This window comes from Lucilia sericata, unplaced genomic scaffold (assembly GCF_015586225.1).
Source record: "Lucilia sericata isolate MDLA Ls3-8-SP2 unplaced genomic scaffold, ASM1558622v1 Contig000176F_arrow, whole genome shotgun sequence".
Classification (NCBI taxonomy): Eukaryota; Metazoa; Arthropoda; class Insecta; order Diptera; family Calliphoridae; genus Lucilia; species Lucilia sericata.
Window position 1 is genome coordinate 130,578 of NW_023994204.1, and position 25,486 is coordinate 156,063.

Below are 25,486 nucleotides of genomic sequence, written 5' to 3' on the forward strand. Positions count from 1 at the left end.
ACTAAACTAAGAACTAGTCCATTGACTGGTCTAGTTTATAGGATAATGTTATATCTGCTTTATACTTAGGCTAGTCTACTAACTAGTCCAATATATAGTCTTATGTCTTGTCTTTTTAATGTCTAGTCCATGATCTAGTATATTGACTAGTCTAAAGTTTAGTCTACAGTTTGAACTAGTCTAAGCATTAGTCTACTCACTAGTTCAAGAACTAGTCTATTGCCTAGTCTATGGATTAGTCTCTTGACTAGTCTAAGAACTAGTTTATTGACTTATACAAGCCTGATAACTAGTTTATTGACTTGTCCAGGGACTAATCTATTGACTAGTCTAAGATGTAGTTAACCTATGGACTAATCTGTCTAGTCCATGATCTAGTATATTGACTAGTCTAGTCCATGATCTAGTATATTGACTAGTCTAAAGTTTAGTCTACAGTTTGAACTAGTCTAAGCATTAGTCTACTCACTAGTTCAAGAACTAGTCTATTGCCTAGTCTATGGATTAGTCTCTTGACTAGTCTAAGAACTAGTTTATTGACTTATACAAGCCTGATAACTAGTTTATTGACTTGTCCAGGGACTAATCTATTGACTAGTCTAAGATGTAGTTAACCTATGGACTAATCTATCGTCAAGTATAAGAACTTGTCTAAGAACTAGTATATTGACTCGTATAATAACTAGTCTTAGAACTAGTTTATTGACTAATTTATTAACTGGTCTAGAGGTAGTTAGCCTATGGACTAATCTATCGACAAGTATAAGAAATTGTCTATTGATTTGTGGAATAACTTAGTCGAAGAACTAGTCTATTGACATGTATAATAACTAGTCTAAGAACTAGTTTATTGACTAGTCTATGGACTAATCTTTTGACTGGTCTAAGAGGTAGATAGCCTATGGACTAATCTATCGACAAGTATAAGAACTTGTCTATTGATTTGTCGAGTAGCTAGTCGAAGAACTAGCCTTGTATAATAACTATGTAGTCTAATAACTAGTTTATTGACTAGTCTATGGACTTATCTATTGACTAGTCTAAGAGGTAGTTATCCCAGGGACTTATCTATCGACAAGTTTAAGAACATGTCTATTGATTCGTCGAATAACTAGCCGAAACACTAGTTTATTGATTAGTCTATGCAATAATATATTTACTAGTCTATGTACTAATCTATTGACTAGTCCAAGAGGTAGTTAGCCTCTGGACTATTCTATCGACAAGTATAAGAACTTGTCTATTGATTTGTCGGATAACTAGTCCCAGAACTAGTCTATTGACTTGTATAATAACTAGTCTAAGAACTAGTTTATTGACTAGTCTATGGACTAATCTATTGACTAGTCTAAGAGGTAGTTAGCCTATGGACTAATCGATCGACAAGTATAAGAACTTGTCTATTGATTTGTCGAATAACTAATCGAAGAACTAGTCTATTCACTTGTATAATAACTAGTCTAAGAACTTGTTTATTGACTAGTCTATGGACTAACATATTGACTAGTCTAAGAGGTAGTTAGCCTATGGACTAATCTAAGAACTTGTCTGTTGATTTATCGAATAACTAGTCGAAAAACTAGTTTATTGATTAGTCTATGCAATAATCTATTTACTAGTCTTACAGTTAGTTAATTAACTTGTCAATGGATTAGTATATTTACAAGTATAAGAACTAGTCAATTGACTAGTCAAAGAACTAGTCAATTGACTAATCAAAGAAATAGTCTGTTGACTAGTCAAAGAACTAGACTGTTGACTAGCCTATGGACTAGTCTAATGACTATCCATGGACTTATCTATTCACTACTCTATGGACTAATCTGAGAACTAGTCTATTGACTAGACTATGGTCTAGTGTAATGACTATTCTATGGGCTAAGAACTAGTCAATTGACTAGTCAAAGAACTAGTCTGTTGATTAGCCTATGGACTAGTCTAATGATTACCCATGGGCTTATCTATTCATTAGTCTATGGACTAATCTATTCACAAGACTATGGACTCATGTAACAACTATTCTGTGGGTTAATCTATCTATTGATCTACTTGCAACTTCATCACAACAACACAAATTGTAACAATTTCATAAAGTTTATAACAATTTCAACACACATTTACTATTTACATTTACTATAAACATTGTAGATCTGAATTTTCTCAGTTTCAGCTGTAGTTGTCATTACTAAATTGTGTAAATTTCCTATAAAATAGAAAATAAACAAAATCTCTAATTCTAATGTTCCTAACTATCAGATTAATTTATGCAAGAATTTATTTTTTGCACAAAAAGTAATGACAATAAAATGTTAATAAATTAACGGAAAAAGAAAGACTAAAAGACATGGATTTTGGCGCCACCATAAATAGGTGTTGCCGGTTTTTGTATAATTATTTTAAAGAAATTTATGTTTTTCTCATTATTCTTCTTTCTTTTAATAAAGCGTTTAAAATTTATGGATGTTTTTTATAATTTTTTAAACAGAAAAAATTTATATATGAATGACGACAATAACACCATTTTTTTTTAAATATTGTATATTCTTGGAATCTCCACTTGTTACCCAGTGAATTGTGAGAGCAAAATTAAGTTACAAGTTTTTGAAATCTAAGAAATATTATTTTGAAAATTTGCCCAGAATTTCTGTTAAAAAAGCTGTAATAAACTTTTATTAGCAGTTGCCCGTACTTTACTAATTCTCTTTTGCTTCTGCGTAATCTAAGTGATCTCAATCATTTCGCTGGGTTAAATTTTAAATACCAGCTTTTGAATTTATAACTTTGGTATGCGTATTGATTTTTATTATTTTGTTTGTTTTATATATTTATTTTTATGAATTAAATTTATAAACTCGTTTAAAATGCTGCTGTTAAAATATGATTATTTTAATGATCATAGTACTTTGTAATTCACATTGAAATTTAACATCAATTTAATGATTTAACACACTTGAATATAAAAGACAAAAGAAGATTTAAACAAGATTTAAAACTGTATTTTATTAATGCAATAAATTTTAGATTAAAACAAGTTGCGAATAAGCTATAAAAATTTAAAGAGTAGTTTTAGTAAAATAGAAGGCTTTAGCATTTGATTTGGAGATCTTTTCTATTTCTTGTCGATTTAGAAATGATTTCTTTTTTCTCAACAGGAGAGCGTTTTCTTTACATCAATGGTATGTAAAGAGTTATATGAAGAGCTTTCTTGAAGTCTTAACTTCACACGTATGACTTCTTACACATGTATAACAAATAATAAAAAACAGTTAGAGAGCATTTTTTACTATTTGCCGATTACTGCTTTACATCTCTTTTAAAAGAGCTCTTAACAAAGCTCTTTGCCGATCAGGGCTCTGTACTATAAAAATTTTGTACTCTGTCCATTTTTTAATAGAAAATTTAGCAACGAACTTGAGAGTCTTATTTTGTATATAAAATTTGATCTTTCTCTTAAGAGAGACTTATTTTTTAATACAAATTTTAACCTCTCTCTTAAGAGAAGATGTTTTCTTTAGGAAATTTGAAATCTCTCTATACAAAGTTTAAACTCTCTCTTATTTTCTATATAAAATTAAATCGTTCTCTTAAGACAGACCTATTTTCTATAGCCTACATCGGCAGAGAGTAAAAAATAAGTTCTCTTACTGGTTTTTATCGTTTTTTTCTTATAAAGGTGTAAGTATACATGCGTGGGAAATTAAGAGTGCAAGAAAGCTCTTAACAAAGCTCTTTGCCGATCAGGGTTCTATAGAAATTTTAACCTATCTCTTAACTAGGGAAATTTGAACTTCCTCTTAAGGCAGTCTCATTTTCTATAGAAAATTTATATATCTTACGAGATGCTTCTCTCTTTTGTTTAGGAAATTTTAACTCACTCTTAAGAGACACTAATTTTCTATAGAAAATTTTAAATTTATCTTAAGAAGGACTTAATTTTCTATAGCAAGTTTGGCATCTTACTTGAGAGAGTCTTATTTCCCATATAAAATTTTATCCTTCTCTTAGAAGAGGCATACTTTCTGAAGAAATTTTAAACTCTCTATGTTTTCTTTAGGAAATTTTAACTTCCTCTTAAGGAAGCCTCATTTTCTATAAAAAATTTGTCCTCAGTCTTAGGAGAGGCTATTTACAAAAAAAAAATGTGATATCTCTTTTTAGAGAGGCTCCTTAGAGCAGCTTATTTGGGAAATTTAAGTTTTTATAGGAAATGTGTCATCCCACTTGAGAGAGGATTATATTCTACAAATTTCATCCTTAAGAGAGGATATTCTTATATATTCTTAAAATAGGCTGTTTTCTTTAAGATCTTTGAACTCTCTCTTAAGTGAGACTCATTTTCTATAGAAAATTTGAACCATCTCTTAAGTGAAACTCATTTTCTACAGAAAATTTGAACTCTCTCTCTTAAGTGAGACTCATTTTATATAGAAAATTTGAACTCTCTCTTTAGAGAAGCTACTTTCTTAAGAAAATTTGAACTCTCTTTTATCATAAGAGGGACTTATTTTCTATAGTAATCCTTGAAACCTGTTTTAGTTTTAATAAAAATTTGGCATCGCACTTGAGACAGGAAAATTTTCTATAAAAACCTTGACCTCTCTCTTAAAAGAAACTGTTTTCTTTAGAAAATTTAAACCCTCTTTAAAGACAAAAAATTTAAAGACTCTTTTTTCTTTGAAAAAGAAAGGTAGACTCAGTTTCTATAGAAACTTAGAACTCTATCTTAAGATGGATTATTTTTCTATGAAACATTTCAATTGTAACTTAAGAGAACATCATTTTCTATTAAAATTTATACTTCTCTTTTTAAAGAGGCTTATTTCTTGTATATTATTTGAACTCTTTCTTTCTAGAGAGGCTTATTTTCTATACAAAAATTGTGTCTCTTTCTTCAGAGAGAGATTAAATGTTTTCTTTAGAAAACATATGTTTTCTCTTAGGAAGTTCTCATTTTCTTTAGCAAAATTTTAAGAGAGCCTTTTTTTCTTTTATCTCTCTTGAAAACTTTTTAAACTTCCACTTCTACTTCCCCACCAAAACCAAAACTTTTCTCTTCCCCCAAATTGTCACCTATACAACCTTAAACCCTCTACATACCACCTGTCTCTATAGGGGACTATGTAATTTAATACTTAATATTTAAACTGGTATGTGGTTAAAAAATATGTATATAAAAACAACCATAACTATACGTTGAGTATATTATAAATAAAATTAATTAGATGCACATAAATTAAAATGTTTCATTTTTATATCCACCTCTGAAATATAAAAAGGTGTCAAAATCGATAAGATTAAAGATACCAAAACAAAAAAAATTACAATAATAATATTGTAATCATCGTTTTGACTAAATAGTTAAGCGCTAATCAAAATAAGGGCGATTACAATGAAAAATCATTAAAAGATTATACATATATGCATTTGACTAAAAGTTATAAATCATTTATGTATGGATGATGGGTTTTTGGAAATGGGTTTTAAATAATTCAGAATACATACATACATATGTAAGAGAGAAAGTTAAAGTAAATGTGATGTAGTTAAAGAGACTTTTTAGGACTTTTGAAGGAAATTTATATATTAAATGTTGTCTGTGGTTAAAGACTTAATACTATAACACTATAGTTGGTCTTTTGACATCTTTCGCTTTATGTGTTTTCAAACAAACATTCACACGTTTGCTGCCTGCCTGTCTGTCTGTCTGTCTGTCTGTCTGTCTGTCTGTCTGTCTGTCTGTCTGTCTGTCTGTCTGTCTGTCTGTCTGTCTGTCTGTCTGTCTGTCTGTCTGTCTGTCTGTCTGCCTGCCTGTTTGTCTGTCTGTCTGTCTGTCTGTCTGTCTGTGCGTCCATATGCATATTAAAGCTGTGCTCTCGTGTGGTTTAGCATTAATCTATATTTATTCAATTCATTGGGATTTTAATTCACCATATAGTGTTTTATTTATTATAATATATTTTTAATTTGATATTGTTTTTATTTGTTTTTTTTTTTCTTAATTTTTTTTTATTATTCACTATATTTTAATAACTTTTGTAAAGAAATACATAACAAAATCCATTTTGTGGTTTTTAATTTAAATTTATACGTATTGAAATTGTAAATTGTGTTATGAATATCAAATTGTAAACACAATGAGTTTGCTATAAATATTTAAAATTATATGTGGAGTATAAAAAAAAACAAATGATTATAAATAAAATTTTTATTTAAATTGGGCCAAAAAAACCCCATAAACTTACATTACAATACTACAATAGTGGCTGAAATAATTTATAAATATTATGCATTTTATATCGTTATAAAACAATTCTTTTATATAGTTTTTTTTCTATTGTGGTGGTAGGCGAGAGATAATAGAATTTTCTTGGGTTCTCATTTTTATTTTGATAATTTTATTTAAACTAAATTCATAGAAATGAGAAAAATTATATAAAAACATAAATAATACTTTGTAAAGTCTTTTTGAAAATTCAATAATATTTAAAGAATTCTCAAAAAGGGGAAAATTTTACTAATTTTTTTTATGTCAAAAACGCTCTTTAGAAAACAGATTTATATTTGGAGAAATTTCTATAAATTAACTTTCTAAATAAAATTAATTTAATAAAGAGAGTAAAATGTTCTATAGAAAATTCAACTCACTTATAAAGAGAGTAAAATTGTCTATAAATAAAATTTAAATCTCTTAGAAAGAGAGTAGGATTTTCTATGAAAAATTCAACTCCCTTAGAAAGAGAGTAAACATTTTTATAGAAAGTTCAACTCCTATAAAAATTTCAATTCTCTTGTGAGGAGAGAGGTAAATTTTTTGTAGAAAATTCAACTGTCTGATCAAGAGAGCAATATTTTCTATAAAAAACTAAACTCTTTTAGAAAGAGAGTAACATTTTCTATAAAAAAATCAACTCCCTTTGAAAGATACTAAACATTTTTATTGAAAATTCATCTCCTTAAGAAAGAGATTACAATTTTATACAAATTTCAATTCTCTTGTGAAAAAAGAGGTAAATTTTTAGTAGAAAATTCAACTGTCTGATAAAGAGAACAATATTTTCTATAGAAAATTTTACTTTCTTGTAAAGAGAAAACATTTTCTGTAGAAAATTCATCTCTTTTATAATTTCTTATATAAAAAAGTAGAAAATTCAACTCTCAATTATACACTCTTATATTTTCTAAAGAAAATTCAACTCTTTTATGACGAGAGAAAATTAAAATCTTTTATAAAGAGAGTAACATTTTCTTTAGCAAATAACACTCTCTTATAAAGAGTAAAATTTTCTATTGAAAATTTAACTCTTTTATAAACACAGTAACTTTTTCTATTTAAAATTCGACATTCTTAAAAAGAGAATAAATTTTTTTTATAGAAAATTCAACTCTCTTATAAAAAGAGTAACATTTTTTATAGAAAATTCAACTCTCTTATGAAAAGAGTGAAATTTTTTATAGAAAAATCAACTCTGTAGTAAAAAGCGTACAATTTTCTATAAAAATTCTTTTATAAAGAGAGTAACATTTTTATATAGAAAATTGAACTCTCTTTTAAAAAGAGTAAATTTTTTATAAAAAATTTCTTATAAAATAATTTTCTATAGAAAATTTGAATTCTCTCTTATCCTAAGAGGGACTTCTATAGCAATTTTGAACTCCTTGAAGTCTGGTTTAATTTAAATAGAAACTTTGAACTGTCTCTTAAAAGATGCTGTTTTCTTAAGAGAGACTCAGTTTCTATAGAAACTTTGAACTCTATCAAAAGAGGGACATATTTTCTATAGAATATATAAATTGTAACTTAAGAGAGAGAATACTTTTCTATTAACAATTTTATTTCTCTTTTTTTTTTGTAAAATATGTGAACTCTCTCTCTTATTTTCTATACAACAATTTTGTCTCTTTTTTCAGAGAGGTTTATTATTTTTTAAACATATGTTCTCTCTCTGGAAATTCTCATTTTCTTTAGAAACATTTTAAGAGAGGCTTTTTTCTTTTCTCTCTGTTGAAAATTTTTTAAACTTTTTTCTACCTTCCTTCCAAAATTTCATTTCTTTTCCTACAAATTGTCACTTATACAATCTTAAACACTCTACTTACCACCTGTTTCTATAGGGAACTCTGTAATTTAATACTTGATTCAACTCTGTAATGAAGAGAGTAAAATTTTCTTTAGTAAACTCACGTTTTTTTAAAAGATATTTTCTATATAAAATTCAACTTTCTTAGAAAGAAAAGAAGAAAATTATACAAGATTTAACTCTCTTATAAAGAGAATGACATTTTTTATAGAAAATTCAACTCTATAATAAAGAGAGAAAAATTTTCTATTTAAAAAACAAAAATTTTTTAAGAATGATGACTCCTGATTTGCTATTAATTTACGTTCATTATTCCTTCTTACAACTTAAAATCATTTGACCGCAACGTTTCTGCTGTTGACCGTCCTTCCTTCATATCATGTTTATCAGATTAATTTAATGTATTTTCATTTTGCTTTTAATTTATATGTATATTTTTTTCGTGATTCATCTCAAACATCATACAGGAACACAAAAGAACAATTTAAAAAGTTCAAAATTAAGCCGCTAAAGTAAAATAAAAAAAAAAAAAAAAATAATAAATGAATAAAAGAGAACAGACTTACCAGCAGCACAGAGGGAAGATGCAGCTGATGAGAGAAAGATTAGTTGCAAGATTTTTTCACACAATACACAGCAGCCCCCAGAAAACTTTCCCAAAAAACAAAACGAAACCAAACAATGAAACTTCATTCATTGTCTTATATTGAGATTCTTTTTTTTGCACATTTCTGCATTTCCAGAGCTCTTGAATCATCTCCTCTCATACTGCATTTATTTATGCTTTAGATAAGAAAATAATGCAGGATTTAAGAAACATAAAAAAATAATATTTTCTTTTTATTTTCGTTAAGTTATTTAATGATTTTTTTTTTACTCTCACACACATTCATCCTATAACTTTTTACAAGTTCAAGTTCTTTTTACTTTGAAAGGGCATGAAGGAAAAAAATGAAAAATAAAATTTTTTATTATATTAAAATGCAGTCTTATGAAGCAATAAAACCACCACTAACAGCCAGCCAACCAAGCACCTTGTCAAGAAATTGTAAAGAAAGCACAAAAATAAATGAAAAAATACAAAAAATTTATAAAAATTTCAAAAAAAAAAATATATAATCTTATTATCCTCCCAAAACGACAGACCGAGCATAAAATAAGAAATTATTGGCTGACTCTAGAAAAATATAAAAAGAAATTAATATTTTTTTTGTTCACATTGGTTTGTTTTTATAATTTCAATTGCCTGGGATAGGTAAAAGAGAGGAAGGTAACCTAAGGAGCTTTGAGGTTCTTAGTAATACACGTGCACAGAACGTTTTATCACTTGAATAATTCATCATTGGACCAAAAAATTTAATTAGACTGTGAGGATTTTTTAAAGTAGACTAACTCAGTTTTTAGCAATAAAGAGAGTAAAATGATCTATTATAAAGAGAGTAAACTTTTCTTTAAAATATTTATATTTCTAAAATGAGAGTGAAATACTCTAAAAAATTTCTATAAATAATTCAACTCTCTTATCAAGAGAGTAAAATTTTCTATAGAAAATTCAACTCTCTTATCAAGAGAGTAAATTTTTCTATAGAAAATTCAACTCTCTTATCAAGAGATTAAATTTTTCTATAAAAAATTCAACTCTCTTATAAAGAGAGTAAAATTTTCTATAAAAAATTCAAGTCTCTATAGAAAATTCAACTTTCTATAGAAAATTAAACTCTCTTATTGAGTGAAGTTTTCTATATAAAATTAAATTCTCTCATTAAGAGAGTAAATTTTTCTATAGAAAATTCAACTCTCTTATTAAGAGAGTGAAGTATAGAAAATTAAATTCTCTCATTAAGAGAGTAAATTTTTCTATAGAAAATTCAACTCTCATATTAAGAGAGTAAAATTTTCTATAGAAAATTCAACTCTCTCATTAAGAGAGTAAAATTTTCTATAGAAAATTCAACTCTCTTATTAAGAGAGTAAAATTTTCTATAGAAAATTCAACTCTCTTATTAAGAGAGTAACATTTTCTATAGAAAATTCAACTCTCTTATTAAGAGAGTAAAATTTTCTATAGAAAATTCAACTCTCTTATTAAGAGAGTAAAATTTTCTATAGAAAATTCAACTCTCTTATTAAGAGAGTAAAATTTTCTATAGAAAATTCAACTCTCTTATTAAGAGAGTAAAATTTTCTATAGAAAATTCAACTCTCTTATTAAGAGAGTAAAATTTTCTATAGAAAATTCAACTCTCTTATTAAGAGAGTAAAATTTTCTATAGAAAATTAAACTCTCTTATTGAGTGAAGTTTTCTATATAAAATTAAATTCTCTCATTAAGAGAGTAAATTTTTCTATAGAAAATTCAACTCTCTTATTAAGAGAGTGAAGTATAGAAAATTAAATTCTCTCATTAAGAGAGTAAATTTTTCTATAGAAAATTCAACTATCTTATTAGAGAGTAAAGTTTTCTATATAAAATTCAAACCTTTTATCAAGAGAGTAAACTTTTCTATAGAAAATTCAGCTCCCTTATTAAGAGAGTAAAATTTTTGTATAGAAAATTCAACTCTATTATTAAGAGAGTAAAATTTTCTATAGAAAATTCAACTCTCTTATTAAGAGAGTAAAATTTTCTATAGAAAATTCAACTCTCTTATTAAGAGAGTAAAATTTTCTATAGAAAATTCAACTCTCTTATTAAGAGAGTAAAATTTTCTATAGAAAATTCAACTCTCTTATTAAGAGAGTAACATTTTCTATAGAAAATTCAACTCTCTTATTAAGAGAGTAACATTTTCTATAGAAAATTCAACTCTCTTATTAAGAGAGTAACATTTTCTATAGAAAATTCAACTCTCTTATTAAGAGAGTAACATTTTCTATAGAAAATTCAACTCTCTTATTAAGAGAGTAACATTTTCTATAGAAAATTCAACTCTCTTATTAAGAGAGTAAAATTATCTATAGAAAATTCAACTCTATTATTAAGAGAGTAAAATTTTATATAGAAAATTCAACTCTCATATTAATAAAGTAAAATTTTCTAGAGAAAATTCAATTCTCATATTAAGAGAGTAAAATTTTCTATAGAAAATTCAACTCTCATATTAAGAGAGTAAAATTTTCTATAGAAAATTCAACTCTCTCATTAAGAGAGTGAAATTTTCTACAGAAAATTCAAATTCATTGTACGCTTATTAATTTTATAAATTATGTTTGCTCTTACTTACGTTCGTAAAAATTTCACTTTATTAATTAACTCAGTCCTGGAAAAAATATCTTTAACATCAAATGACTCTAGAAGTTATCGTTACTTTCTGTTAAAACATAAAATCACCTGTGCCGTAATAAAATTTCATTACTAGGCAAAAGATTTTCGTTTATTCTTTGAGTTTTTTTTTCTGCTCAAGCAAAGGAAACCTTCCTCTTATGTCATTTTAAGTATCATTAGGATATTTTTGTCACGATTTTACTTTCCGTTTATGTGGCAGACATTATTTTCTATTAACACATAAAAAAAATCAAATCGTCTTCTTAAACATTTTGGTTATACACACATACCTTTGGTTTTTAAAACTACCTTCAACTGACATATCTTGTACTAACTGGCAAACGGCCTGAAAATATACTTAAAATTTTTCTTTCAAACGACCAACTTCTGTTTTTACCAAAAAAAAAAAAAAAAAACAAAAACGTTGATGATGACTTCTTTTTCATTTAATTTTTTTTTCTTCCACTTGCGAGAGCCATTAAAATCGTGGTTGTAATTTGAAAATATTACTTTTTTTGATTTTTGTTTTATAGAGAAAAAAAGAAATGCTATACAAAACAACAACAACACCATCAGCAATAACATGGAAAATCATTTCTGTTTCCTGTCATTGTTTTGTCATCCTGTATCGTGTTGTCTTTTGTCTGCTGCTACCATCTCTTCCATTGTTATGGTCGCTTTTTTCTTTCGAGAATTTCAAGTGTATATTTTTGTGTAGTATTTGTTGTTGTCATTACAAGTACTAGGGTAATATACGCTTTTTTCTCACTTTTACTATATTTTTGTTGTTTTTCACTTTTTCTCTACTTGTCGTAATTGTCTTTATCAGAATCTTTGTTTTTACCCTTATAATGAAATTTATGTTTGGCACACTTCTTCTTTATTATCATTATTTTTCTTGTTGTTGTTGTTGTACTGTATTCGCTTTTTAGTTGGAGTCATTGTGTTGTGATTTGTTTTAACAGCTTCATGTTCTGCATCAGCAGCAGCCAAAAGAATGTCTAATACCCAGCAGTTCTGGTGTTTGTTCTCGAGAGAAAAATGTTCAACTCTACTTCAGTTCAAGTTCAGTTCTAGTTCAGTTCTAGTCAGTTCTAGTTCAGTTCTAGTTCAGTTCTAGTTCAGTTCTAGTTCAGTTCTAGTTCAGTTCTAGTTCAGTTCTAGTTCAGTTCTAGTTCAGTTCTAGTTCGTTCTAGTTCTGTTCTAGTTCAGTTCTAGTTCAGTTCTAGTTCAGTTCTAGTTCAGTTCTAGTTCAGTTCTAGTTCAGTTCTAGTTCAGTTCTAGTTCAGTTCTAGTTCAGTTCTAGTTCAGTTCTAGTTCAGTTCTAGTTCAGTTCTAGTTCAGTTCTAGTTCAGTTCTAGTTCAGTTCTAGTTCAGTTCTAGTTCAGTTCTAGTTCAGTTCTAGTTCAGTTCTAGTCAGTTCTAGTTCAGTTCTAGGTCAGTTCTAGTTCAGTTCTAGTTCAGTTCTAGTTCAGTTCTAGTTCAGTTCTAGTTCAGTTCTAGTTCAGTTCTAGTAGTTCAGTCTAGTTCAGTTCTAGTTTCATTTCTAGTTCTCGTTTCAGTTCTAGTTCAGTTCTAGTTCAGTTCTAGTTCAGTTCTAGTTCAGTTCTAGTTCAGTTCTAGTTCAGTTCTAGTTCGTTCTAGTTCAGTCTAGTTTCAGTAGTTCTAGTTCTAGTTCAGTTCTAGTTCAGTTCAGTTCTAGTTCAGTTCTAGTTCAGTTCAGTTCTAGTTCAGTTCTAGTTCAGTTCTAGTTCAGTTCTAGTTCAGTTCTAGTTCAGTTCTAGTTCAGTTCTAGTTCAGTTCTAGTTCAGTTCTAGTTCAGTCTGTTCAGTCTAGTTCAGTTCTAGTTCAGTTCTAGTCAGTTCTAGTTCAGTTCTAGTTTAGTTCTAGTTCAGTTCTAGTTCAGTTCTAGTTCAGTTCTAGTTCAGTTCTAGTTCAGTTCTAGTTCAGTTCTAGTTCAGTTTCTAGTTCAGTTCTAGTTCAGTTCTAGTTCAGTTCTAGTTCTAGTTCAGTTCTAGTTCAGTTCTAGTTCAGTTCTAGTTCAGTTCTAGTTCAGTTCTAGTTCAGTTCTAGTTCAGTTCTAGTTCAGTTCTAGTTCAGTTCTAGTTCAGTTCTAGTTCAGTTCTAGTTCAGATCTAGTTCAGTTCTAGTTCAGTTCTAATGCTGGTTCTATTCTATTGCATTAGACATATATAATTCAAAATGTGTAGTTTACCTCTATTAAAACTAAAGGGCTTCGTGCCTTTAACAGCAACTTTATTTACCCTTATTTCCCTTCAAAAAGTACTTAAGAGATAAAGTGGAGACAAAAGCAAATGTTTATTATACAGACTCTTGATTTCAACTAAAAATATAATAACAATATTTGTATCGTCAGAACATCCTTAAACGTTTAATACCAACCTAATATCTTCAACGTTAGTTGTCACTTTTTTGAAATTTTGTCTGCTAGAAAAATTTTTAATTATGACTACAATATCACGTGTACAATCACACAATCGAAAAACAAATTCAATTTCTAGGCCTTTAATAAATGTTTCGTAGAATTTGTTTTCATTTTGTAAAAATAACATTTCCCGTACAAGATTTTTACGCTCATCACCTTCATTCAGGTGTTTCGTTTGCTGTGGCATTCATATTTTTGTTTTAAAATTTTTTTAATTAAATACATTGTTTTTTATACATACAAATTTGTTTCGGCTGCATAAATTAACATGAATTGAAAATATTATTTGTGTTTTTTATTTCAATATTCAGTTTTCAAATTTCCGTTAAACTAGTGTACATAATTTTATTATTCTAAATAAATCTCATGCAACATTTAGAATGAATTTCTCACTTTGCTTATGGAATTTTTAATTAGTATATTGTGTAACATGTTAATGGAATTTGGAATTTTTTTATAAGGAAATGATAATTAAGTGAATGGTTTTGTAGTAAACTTTACAATGATGAAGGATCTTTGAATGAGGGACTAGATCTTTGAATTCTAGCTTTCTATACAGAGAGTTACACATTTTCTATGGAAAAATCTAATTCCCTTATATAGAGAGTAACATTTTCTATAGCAAATATTTTACAGAGTAAAATTTTAAATGTAAATAAAATGAAAAATTCCACTTGAAAGTTTAATTTTTCTAAAGATTACAAAAAAATCTTTTGTTATCTCAAACCTAAAGATGCATAATTATCTTATTGTTACTATTGTACTCAAGACCTTAAGCTTAAAGACCTTTCACAGTCTAATATTTGCTCAAGATTACAGCATCTGATATTTTTTTTCTACTCTAAGCAAAAAAAACTAACTAACTAACACAAATTCATAAACCATTTATAAAATTTGATATCTTTTCATAAATATCTATATTTATACAGACTTGACATCAAATTGTATCTAATTGCCTAAACGTTTGTTTGATCATCAAACTAAACATCAACAACGTCGTCGTTGTCGTCATCTTCATTTCAAAAAAGTCAATGACTTTTAACTAACAAGACATAAACACACAACAAAACATAAAATATCAAATGTCAAAAAATGTAACAATTTTCTTAAACTTAATTTAATTAAAAAAACAATCCAACACGACGAGCAGCAACATTAGCATCACTTAAATTAATAGAAACAAAAAAATATAAAACCTTAAATACCTTTTGACATACATTTGTCTTGATAAAACAAATACTGTAAACTAAAATAAAAGAAAAAAAAGAAGAAATCATCATCAACCACGATTCAGATTATAAAGATTTCAAACTCATTTTAAAAATGACGCGTGTCTTATTTCATTTATACACTTTATACGTTCGTTTTTTTGTACAAATCTTTTTTTTTTCCTTTCGGTTTTTATGTGTTTTATTGCGGTTTCACTTTCATGTGGTTTTAAACTGCTGTTATGATCCTAAAAAAACAGATTAAACCACTGACAGAGTTTAGCTTAACCTGTTGTGAAGCTTAAGTGATCATTTTCTTTCTGATTTTCTAGTTCTGTTCTAGTTCTGTTCTAGTTCTGTTCTAGTTCTGTTCTAGTTCTGTTCTAGTTCTGTTCTAGTTCTGTTCTAGTTCTGTTCTAGTTCTGTTCTAGTTCTGTTCTAGTTCTGTTCTAGTTCTGTTCTAGTTCTGTTCTAGTTCTGTTCTAGTTCTGTTCTAGTTCTGTTCTAGTTCTGTTCTAGTTCTGTTCTAGTTCTGTTCTAGTTCTGTTCTAGTTCTGTTCTAGTTCTGTTCTAGTTCTGTTCTAGTTCTGTTCTAGTTCTGTTCTAGTTCTGTTCTAGTTCTGTTCTAGTTCTGTTCTAGTTCTGTTCTAGTTCTGTTCTAGTTCTGTTCTAGTTCTGTTCTAGTTCTGTTCTAGTTCTGTTCTAGTTCTGTTCTAGTTCTGTTCTAGTTCTGTTCTAGTTCTGTTCTAGTTCTGTTCTAGTTCTGTTCTAGTTCTGTTCTAGTTCTGTTCTAGTTCTGTTCTAGTTCTGTTCTAGTTCTGTTCTAGTTCTGTTCTAGTTCTGTTCTAGTTCTGTTCTAGTTCTGTTCTAGTTCTGTTCTAGTTCTGTTCTAGTTCTGTTCTAGTTCTTTCTAGTTCTTCTAGTTCTGTTCTAGTTCTGTTCTAGTTCTTTAGTTCTGTTCTAGTTCTGTTCTAGTTCTGTTCTAGTTCTGTTCTAGTTCTGTTCTAGTTCTGTTCTAGTTCAGTTCTAGTTCTGTTCTAGTTCTGTTCTAGTTCTGTTCTAGTTCTGTTCTAGTTCTGTTCTAGTTCTGTTCTAGTTCTGTTCTAGTTCTGTTCTAGTTCTGTTCTAGTTCTGTTCTAGTTCTGTTCTAGTTCTGTTCTAGTTCTGTTCTAGTTCTGTTCTAGTTCTGTTCTAGTTCTGTTCTAGTTCTGTTCTAGTTCTGTTCTAGTTCTGTTCTAGTTCTGTTCTAGTTCTGTTCTAGTTCTGTTCTAGTTCTGTTCTGTTCTAGTTCTGTTCTGTTCTAGTTCTGTTCTAGTTCTGTTCTAGTTCTGTTCTAGTTCTGTTCTAGTTCTGTTCTAGTTCTGTTCTAGTTCTGTTCTAGTTCTGTTCTAGTTCTGTTCTAGTTCTGTTCTAGTTCTGTTCTAGTTCTGTTCTAGTTCTGTTCTAGTTCTGTTCTAGTTCTGTTCTAGTTCTGTTCTAGTTCTGTTCTAGTTCTGTTCTAGTTCTGTTCTAGTTCTGTTCTAGTTCTGTTCTAGTTCTGTTCTAGTTCTGTTCTAGTTCTGTTCTAGTTCTAGTTCTGTTCTAGTTCTTGTTCTAGTTCTGTTTTTCTGTTCTAGTTCTGTTCTAGTTCTGTTCTAGTTCTGTTCTAGTTCTGTTCTAGTTCTGTTCTAGTTCTGTTCTAGTTCTGTTCTAGTTCTGTTCTAGTTCTGTTCTAGTTCTGTTCTAGTTCTGTTCTAGTTCTGTTCTAGTTCTGTTCTAGTTCTGTTCTAGTTCTGTTCTAGTTCTGTTCTGTTCTGTTCTAGTTCTGTTCTGTTCTAGTTCTGTTCTAGTTCTGTTCTGTTCTGTTCTAGTTCTGTTCTAGTTCTGTTCTAGTTCTGTTCTAGTTCTGTTCTAGTTCTGTTCTAGTTCTGTTCTAGTTCTTTCTAGTTCTGTTCTAGTTCTGTTCTAGTTCTGTTCTAGTTCTGTTCTAGTTCTGTTCTAGTTCTGTTCTGTTCTAGTTCTGTTCTGTTCTAGTTCTGTTCTAGTTCTGTTCTAGTTCTGTTCTAGTTCTGTTCTAGTTCTGTTTTAGTTCTGTTCTAGTTCTGTTCTAGTTCTGTTCTAGTTCTGTTCTAGTTCTGTCTCTGTTCTAGTTCTGTTCTAGTTCTGTTCTAGTTCTGTTCTAGTTCTGTTCTAGTTCTGTTCTAGTTCTGTTCTAGTTCTGTTCTAGTTCTGTTCTAGTTCTGTTCTAGTTCTGTTCTAGTTCTGTTCTAGTTCTGTTCTAGTTCTGTTCTAGTTCTGTTCTAGTTCTGTTCTAGTTCTGTTCTAGTTCTGTTCTAGTTCTGTTCTAGTTCTGTTCTAGTTCTGTTCTAGTTCTGTTCTAGTTCTGTTCTAGTTCTGTTCTAGTTCTGTTTTAGTTCTGTTCTAGTTCTGTTCTAGTTCTGTTCTAGTTCTGTTCTAGTTCTGTTCTAGTTCTGTTCTAGTTCTGTTCTAGTTGTGTTCTAGTACTGTTCTAGTTCTGTTCTAGTTCTGTTCTAGTTCTGTTCTAGTTCTGTTCTAGTTCTGTTCTAGTTCTGTTCTAGTTCTGTTCTAGTTCTGTTCTAGTTCTGTTCTTGTTCTGTTCTATTTCTGTTCTAGTTCTGTTCTAGTTTTGTTCTAGTTCTGTTCTAGTTCTGTTCTAGTTCTGTTCTAGTTCTGTTCTAGTTCTGTTCTAGTTCTGTTCTAGTTCTGTTCTAGTTCTGTTCTAGTTCTGTTCTAGTTCTGTTCTTGTTCTGTTCTATTTCTGTTCTAGTTCTGTTCTAGTTCTGTTCTAGTTTTGTTCTAGTTCTGTTCTAGTTCTGTTCTAGTTCTGTTCTAGTTCTGTTCTAGTTCTGTTCTAGTTCTGTTCTAGTTCTGTTCTAGTTCTGTTCTAGTTCGGTTCTGTTCTAGTTCTGTTCTGTTCTAGTTCTGTTCTAGTTCTGTTCTAGTTCTGTTCTAGTTCTGTTCTAGTTCTGTTCTAGTTCTGTTTTAGTTCTGTTCTAGTTCTGTTCTAGTTCTGTTCTAGTTCTGTTCTAGTTCTGTTCTAGTTGTTCTAGTCTGTTTTTCTTCTAGTTCTGTTTTAGTTCTGTTCTAGTTCTGTTCTAGTTCTGTTCTAGTTCTGTTCTAGTTCTGTTCTAGTTCTGTTCTAGTTTTGTTCTAGTACTGTTCTAGTTCTGTTCTAGTTCTGTTCTAGTTCTGTTCTAGTTCTGTTCTAGTTCTGTTCTAGTTCTGTTCTAGTTCTGTTCTAGTTCTGTTCTAGTTCTGTTCTGTTCTGTTCTATTTCTGTTCTAGTTCTGTTCTAGTTCTGTTCTAGTTTGTTCTAGTTCTGTTCTAGTTCTGTTCTAGTTCTGTTCTAGTTCTGTTCTAGTTCTGTTCTAGTTCTGTTCTAGTTCTGTTCTAGTTCTGTTCTAGTTCTGTTCTAGTTCTGTTCTAGTTCTGTTCTAGTTCTGTTCTAGTTCTGTTCTAGTTCTGTTCTAATTCTGTTCTAGTTCTGTTCTAGTTCTGTTCTAGTTCTGTTCTTGTTCTGTTCTATTTCTGTTCTAGTGCTGTTCTAGTTCTGTTCTAGTTCTGTTCCAGTTTTGTTCATAACAATTATAGCTTCCTCGCAACTTCGAATCTAACTCATTCAGATCTGTGAGTAGTGAAGATCAACTCCGCTGGCAGTTTTATTCATTTCTCACCTTATCACTTCATGGGTTAATGGCCCTAAAAGTGTTGGTTTTCATACATTTTTATCTGACTCTTTGTGGCTGCTTGACTTGATGGTTTTGTTTGTGTTTGTTTGTTTCAACTGTTGCTTCTTTGTTGCTGATGTCTAAACCACCATCATCAACCAACAATCTTTAACGTCATTGCGGCCTTACTCCTCTCTTCTCACGTTCTATGCCCCGCTTATTTTATCTTCAGCTGCTGTGTTTTTACCATCATATTGCTGATGTTGTTGCTGCTGCTGTTAAATGTCCGCTGTGCTAAAGCCAAACTAATCCCATTAGAGATCATCAACAAGAAGATTAACAATAACAATTTATTCTTTTATATTTTTTCCTCTTTTTAGTTTTTTTTTTGTACTTTTATGTGTATTTTTTCATAATTTAGAGGTTTCTTGTGTTGTGTATTTTTTGTTTTATGATTTTTTTCTTCTTCTTCCTCAAATGTGTTCCTAATGATGATGATGAGTAGCAGAATGCCGCCGAATTGTAAAGTATAAATATTAGTGGCAAAGGAAATAAAAACCGCATATGGTGCTTAAATCGTAATACAAGAGAGATCAAATAATATGGGTTTAAAAAATAATTATATAAAAAACATCCATGAAATATTAATATGAAAATATTTATGCTGAATGTGTGCCTCTGATAGCCAGTCGAGATATAGGTATGATTAAAACAATAAAAGAAAACAGTTTGAACACCCTACGGTTTATACATAGGGAATTGTTCATAACAATTTATCAAAGGTTTATAAGACTAATTTTCATAAAAAAACGTTTGATAAATTGTTATGAATATAGTAGATAAACTTTATAAAATCATTCAAAATCTAAATAAACTTTTAACCTTATTGTTTTCGTACTGGCCTACAAAAGAAACATTTCACCAATAATAACTTCTTTATTTCCGTAGCTCATTTATAAAACGTTTGATGCGTTAATTTAACAAAAAGTATAAGACGTTATGCCTTTATTTAAAAATATTTTATATATTTTTTCTTAAGTAGCTTCCATTATTAAATAATTGCGTTAAATTTTGAAGCATTAAGTTTTTCTTCTTCAACTTTTTCTCAATAAATCTTATTGGTTTGAGCGGCTGAAATCAAAGAAAATTTATTTTTTAATATTTTTTTATTGAAAGATTTTTCAAGTGTTTTTTTGGTTTTTGGGGAACACACAAAAAGTAGAATAGACATGTTAATGATGGGAAGCAAATTTTTTGGTAAATTACGCTAATTGGATCAAGTTTAGTTTAAGTTTTTAAGGAGTTTGAATTTGAAATCCTATTTAAATGAAGAACGAAACCAATTTTTTTTAACACGAAAAGAAATAGCATGGTTCAATTCTAGTTCAGTTTTAGTTCAATTCTAGTTCAGTTCTAGTTCAGTTCTAGTTCAGTTCTAATTCAGTTCTAGTTCAGTTCTAGTTCAGTTCTAGTTCAGTTCTAGTTCAGTTCTAGTTCAGTCTAGTTCAGTTCTAGTTCAGTTCTAGTTCAGTTCTAGTTCAGTTCTAGTTCAGTTCTAGTTCAGTTCTAGTTCAGTTCTAGTTCAGTTCTAGTTCAGTTCTAGTTCAGTTCTAGTTCAGTTCTAGTTCAGTTCTAGTTCAGTTCTAGTTCAGTTCTAGTTCAGTTCTAGTTCAGTTCTAGTTCAGTTCTAGTTCAGTTCTAGTTCAGTAGTTCAGTTCTTTTCAGTTCTAGTTCAGTTCTAGTTCAGTTCTAGTTCAGATCTAGTTCAGTTCTAGTTCAGTTCTAGTTCAGTTCTAGTTCAGTTCTAGTTCAGTTCTAGTTCAGTTCTAGTTCAGTTCTAGTTCAGTTCTAGTTCAGTTCTAGTTCAGTTCTAGTTCAGTTCTAGTTCAGTTCTAGTTCAGTTCTAGTTCAGTTCTAGTTCAGTTCTAGTTCAGTTCTAGTTCAGTTCTAGTTCAGTTCTAGTTCAGTTCTAGTTCAGTTCTAGTTCAGTTCTAGTTCAGTTCTAGTTCAGTTCTAGTTCAGTTCTAGTTCAGTTCTAGTTCAGTTCTAGTTCAGTTCTAGTTCAGTTCTAGTTCAGTTCTAGTTCAGTTCTAGTTCAGTTCTAGTTCAGTTCTAGTTCAGTTCTAGTTCAGTTCTAGTTCAGTTCTAGTTCAGTTCTGGTTCAGTTTTAGTTCAGTTCTAGTTCGGTTCTAGTTCAGTTCTATTTCAGTTCTAGTTCAGTTCTAGTTCAGTTCTAGTTCAGTTCTAGTTCAGTTCTAGTTCAGTTCTAGTTCAGTTCTAGTTCAGTTCTAGTTCAGTTCGAGTTCAGTTCTAGTTCAATTCTAGTTCAGTTCTAGTTCAGTTCTAGTTCAGTTCTAGTTCAGTTCTAGTTCAGTTCTAGTTCAGTTCTAGTTCAGTTCTAGTTCAGTTCTAGTTCAGTTCTAGTTCAGTTCTAGTTCAGTTCTAGTTCAGTTCTAGTTCAGTTCTAGTTCAGTTCTAGTTCAGTTCTAGTTCAGTTCTAGTTCAGTTCTAGTTCAGTTCTAGTTCAGTTCTAGTTCAGTTCTAGTTCAGTTCTAGTTCAGTTCTAGTTCAGTTCTAGTTCAGTTCTAGTTCAGTTCTAGTTCAGTTCTAGTTCAGTTCTAGTTCAGTTCTAGTTCAGTTCTAGTTCAGTTCTAGTTCAGTTCTAGTTCAGTTCTAGTTCAGTTCTAGTTCAGTTCTAGTTCAGTTCTAGTTCAGTTCTAGTTCAGTTCTAGTTCAGTTCTAGTTCAGTTTCTAGTTCAGTTCTAGTTCAGTTCTAGTTCAGTTCTAGTTCAGTTCTAGTTCAGTTCTAGTTCAGTTCTAGTTCAGTTCTAGTTCAGTTCTAGTTCAGTTCTAGTTCAGTTCTAGTTCAGTTCTAGTTCAGTTCTAGTTCAGTTCTAGTTCAGTTCTAGTTCAGTTCTAGTTCAGTTCTAGTTCAGTTCTAGTTCAGTTCTAGTTCAATTCTAGTTCAGTTCTAGTTCAGTTCTTATAAAGTCGATTCTCATAAATACGATAAATATGTAGTTTAAGTTTACTAGACAACCTAACACTACAGCTTAACGACTCAATTTAAAATCAACATTATCAACGCTGGCATTTGAAAACCACATTTAAATGAACATTGTAAATTTTATTTGCATATTAATGTGGGTTTTTGATTACGTTGCTGCAATGCAATCCAATGGACGCCGCCACAGTGCTTCTGCTGTTGCCATTTTCAACTAACGAACTGATTAAGTTGCGTCAAACACATTTCTACTAAAAATTAAAATTTACACCAAAAACAAAATAGAAATGATCCATGTGTGTAAATCCCTTTATTTGCAATAACACATGAAAACTGAAGAGTTGAGTACTCGTACAATGTTTAAATATTTGCATTTATTGCAACTTAATTTCTAAACGAAAATACACAAGTTTTTCGCTTTCCGTTGTTTAGTTATACATATAATACGCAAATATTATGCCATCCATACAATGTGTAATTTAGCATTCCAAACTAATACTTTAAAAATATTTCTTTTTTCGTTTTTATGTTATTCTATTCTGAACTGAAATGGAAGTGAATAAACATGAAAATACATTAAAATGCTTTATTTAATACGAAACCGCACGCAAAAAAAACGTGATGTATAATAAATTAAAGCGATAATGGAATTTAATATTAATTTTAATCATTTTTGCAAATAGAAATGCCAAAAAATTATTATTTTCATTGTTATTACGCCAGTGCGAATAACGAATTTACGAATTTCTAATTGAAATTTATTTATTATGTGGCAAAATTAAAATATCTCGAGTTAAATACTTTATATCTTCTATGCCATATTGACAGATATAATGTGAGTTATGTCTAAAAAATTTAACATTTAATTAACCCCATCTTTATGGTCTATTAGAGAGAAGATTAGAATTTTATACGCGCATTTTGCAAAAAAAGACGAATTGGCAAATAATTTAATTAAATAATTCTGAAAATATATAATTTGATAAAAAAGTTTGTAGTGAATCATTTTTTAAATAATTAAGACAAATTATACTGCTGCCAGACTTTTTTTTAATTTTAGAACAGAACTAGAACTAAACTAGAACAGAACTAGAACAGAACTAGAACAGAACTAGAACAGAACTAGAACAGAACTAGAACAGAACTAGAACAGAACAGTACTAGACGAAACTAGAACAGAACTAGAACAGAACTAGAACATAACTAGAACAGAATTAGAACAGAACTAGAACTGAACTAGAACAGAACTAGCACTGAACTAGAACAGAACTAAACAAACTAGAACAGAACTAGAACAGAACTAGAACAGAACTAGAACAAACTAGAACAGAACTAGAACAGAACTAGAACAGAACTAGAACAGAACTAGAACAGAACTAGAACAGAAACTAGAACAGAACTAGAACAGAACTAGAACAGAACTAGAACAGAACTAGAACAGAACTAGAACAGAACTAGAAACAGAACTAGAACAGAACTAGAAACAGAACTAGAACAGAACTAGAACAGAACTAGAACAGAACTAGAACAGAACTAGAACAGAACTAAACAGAACTAAACAGAACTAAAACAGAACTAGAACAGAACTAAAACAGAACTAGAACAGAACTAGAACAGAACTAGAACAGAACTAGAACAGAACTAGAACAGAACTAGAACAGAACTAGAACAGAACTAGAACAGAACTAGAACAGAACTAGAACAGAACTAGAACAGAACTAGAACAGAACTAGAACAGAACTAGAACTGAACTAGAACTGAACTAGAACTGAACTAGAACTGAACTAGAACTGAACTAGAACTGAACTAGAACAGAACTAGAACAGAACTAGAACAGAACTAGAACAGAACTAGAGAACTCGAACTGAACTAGAACAGAACTAGAACAGAACTAAACGAACTAGAACAGAACTAGAACAGAACTAGAAACAGAACTAGAACAGAACTAGAACAGAACTAGAACAGAACTAGAACAGAACTAGAACAGAACTAGAACAGAACTAGAACAGAACTAAAACAGAACTAAACAGAACTAACACGAACTAGAAACAGAACTAGAACAGAACTAGAACAGAACTAGAACAGAACTAGAACAGAACTAGAACAGAACTAGAACAGAACTAGAACAGAACTAGAACAGAACTAGAACAGAACTAGAAACAGAACTAGAAACAGAACTAGAACAGAACTAAGAACAGAACTAGAACAGAACTAGAACAGAACTAGAACAGAACTAGAACAGAACTAGAACAGAACTAGAACAGAACTAGAACAGAACTAGAACAGAACTAGAACAGAACTAGAACAGAACTAGAACAGAACTAGAACAGAACTAGAACAGAACTAGAACAGAACTAGAACAGAACTAGAACATAACTAGAAACAGAACTAGAACAGAACTAGAACAGAACTAGAACAGAACTAGAACAGAACTAGAACAGAACTAGAACAGAACTAGAACAGAACTAGAACAGAACTAGAACAGAACTAGAACAGAACTAGAACAGAACTAGAACAGAACTAGAACAGAACTAGAACAAACTAGAACAGAACTAGAACAGAACTAGAACAGAACTAGAACAGAACTAGAACAGAACTAGAACAGAAATAGAACAAATGAACACTAGAACAGAACTAGAACAGAACTAGAACAGAACTAGAACAGAACTAGAACAAACTAGAACAGAACTAGAACAGAACTAGAACAGAACTAGAAACAGAACTAGAACAGAACTAGAACAGAACTAGAACAGAACTAGAACAGAACTAGAACAGAACTAGAACAGAACTAGAACAGAACTAGAACAGAACAAACTAGAACAGAACTAGAACAGAACTAGAACAGAACTAGAACAGAACTAACAGAACTAGAACAGAACTTGAACAGAACTAGAACAGAACTAGACAGAACTAGAAACAGAACTAGAACAGAACTAGAACAGAACTAGAACAGAACTAGAACAGAACTAGAACAGAACTAGAACAGAACTAGAACATAACTAGAACAGAACTAGAACAGAACTAGAACATAACTAGAACAGAACTATCAAATCAGTTTCAATTCTGTTCTAGTTTTTTTCCATATAAATTCTATTTAATAGGCAAAAAGTAAAAGCAGCAATAAATTAACAATTATTTTTGATTTCAATTTATTTGACTTTTATATGTATTCACACACCTGATTAATCACTTTCTATTTTCTATATTTCGCAATAAAATGTTTGTTTTTTCTTGAATTTTAATTAAACCTTATAACGCTAATCAACATAAATAATCTCGCTGACAAATTAGTTTGTTAAACCAATAAACGAATAAAATATTAAATAAATACTATAATGAAAATAATATTTTTATTATACACTAAACTAAAACTATAAATAAAAAAATAAAAAGCTTTATCATCAGAACAGCATCCACAGAATTAGCATTAACAGCTCTGCCTCCCCTGGGTCACAGTCATCATAACGAGAATATGCAAATAAATTTGCTTAAAAGGTTTTGTTACATAAATACACACATTATCGCTAAAAGTTAGTACTTTATTTATACTTATGTATATAAATATTTTGTGGTATTTAGTTATTAAACAAACACTAGTCGCAATTTAAATTAGTCATTTAAATGTTGACATTTTTCGTGTCACTAACATTTACTTTTTGTAGGTATTTTGTACTTATTTGTGTTAAACAAGTTTGTTTATTAAAACTTATTAAGTAAAATTGTAATTGTGCCACATGTAGAGTGCATTAATATTTAAATCATTATTTACTTAATCGCTAGATAGTGGCGATGTAATGCTAACGTTAACATGACAAAT

The 25,486-nt window shown here is 29.7% G+C and overlaps 1 protein-coding gene across 2 annotated transcripts in view; it reads left to right on the forward strand.

Moving 5' to 3' along the window:
- The window catches only part of LOC119601594 (heparan-sulfate 6-O-sulfotransferase 1), a 290,206-nt gene that overhangs the window by 11,518 nt on the left and 253,202 nt on the right, over positions 1–25,486 (forward strand). The gene's annotated exons all lie outside the window — the stretch shown is intronic.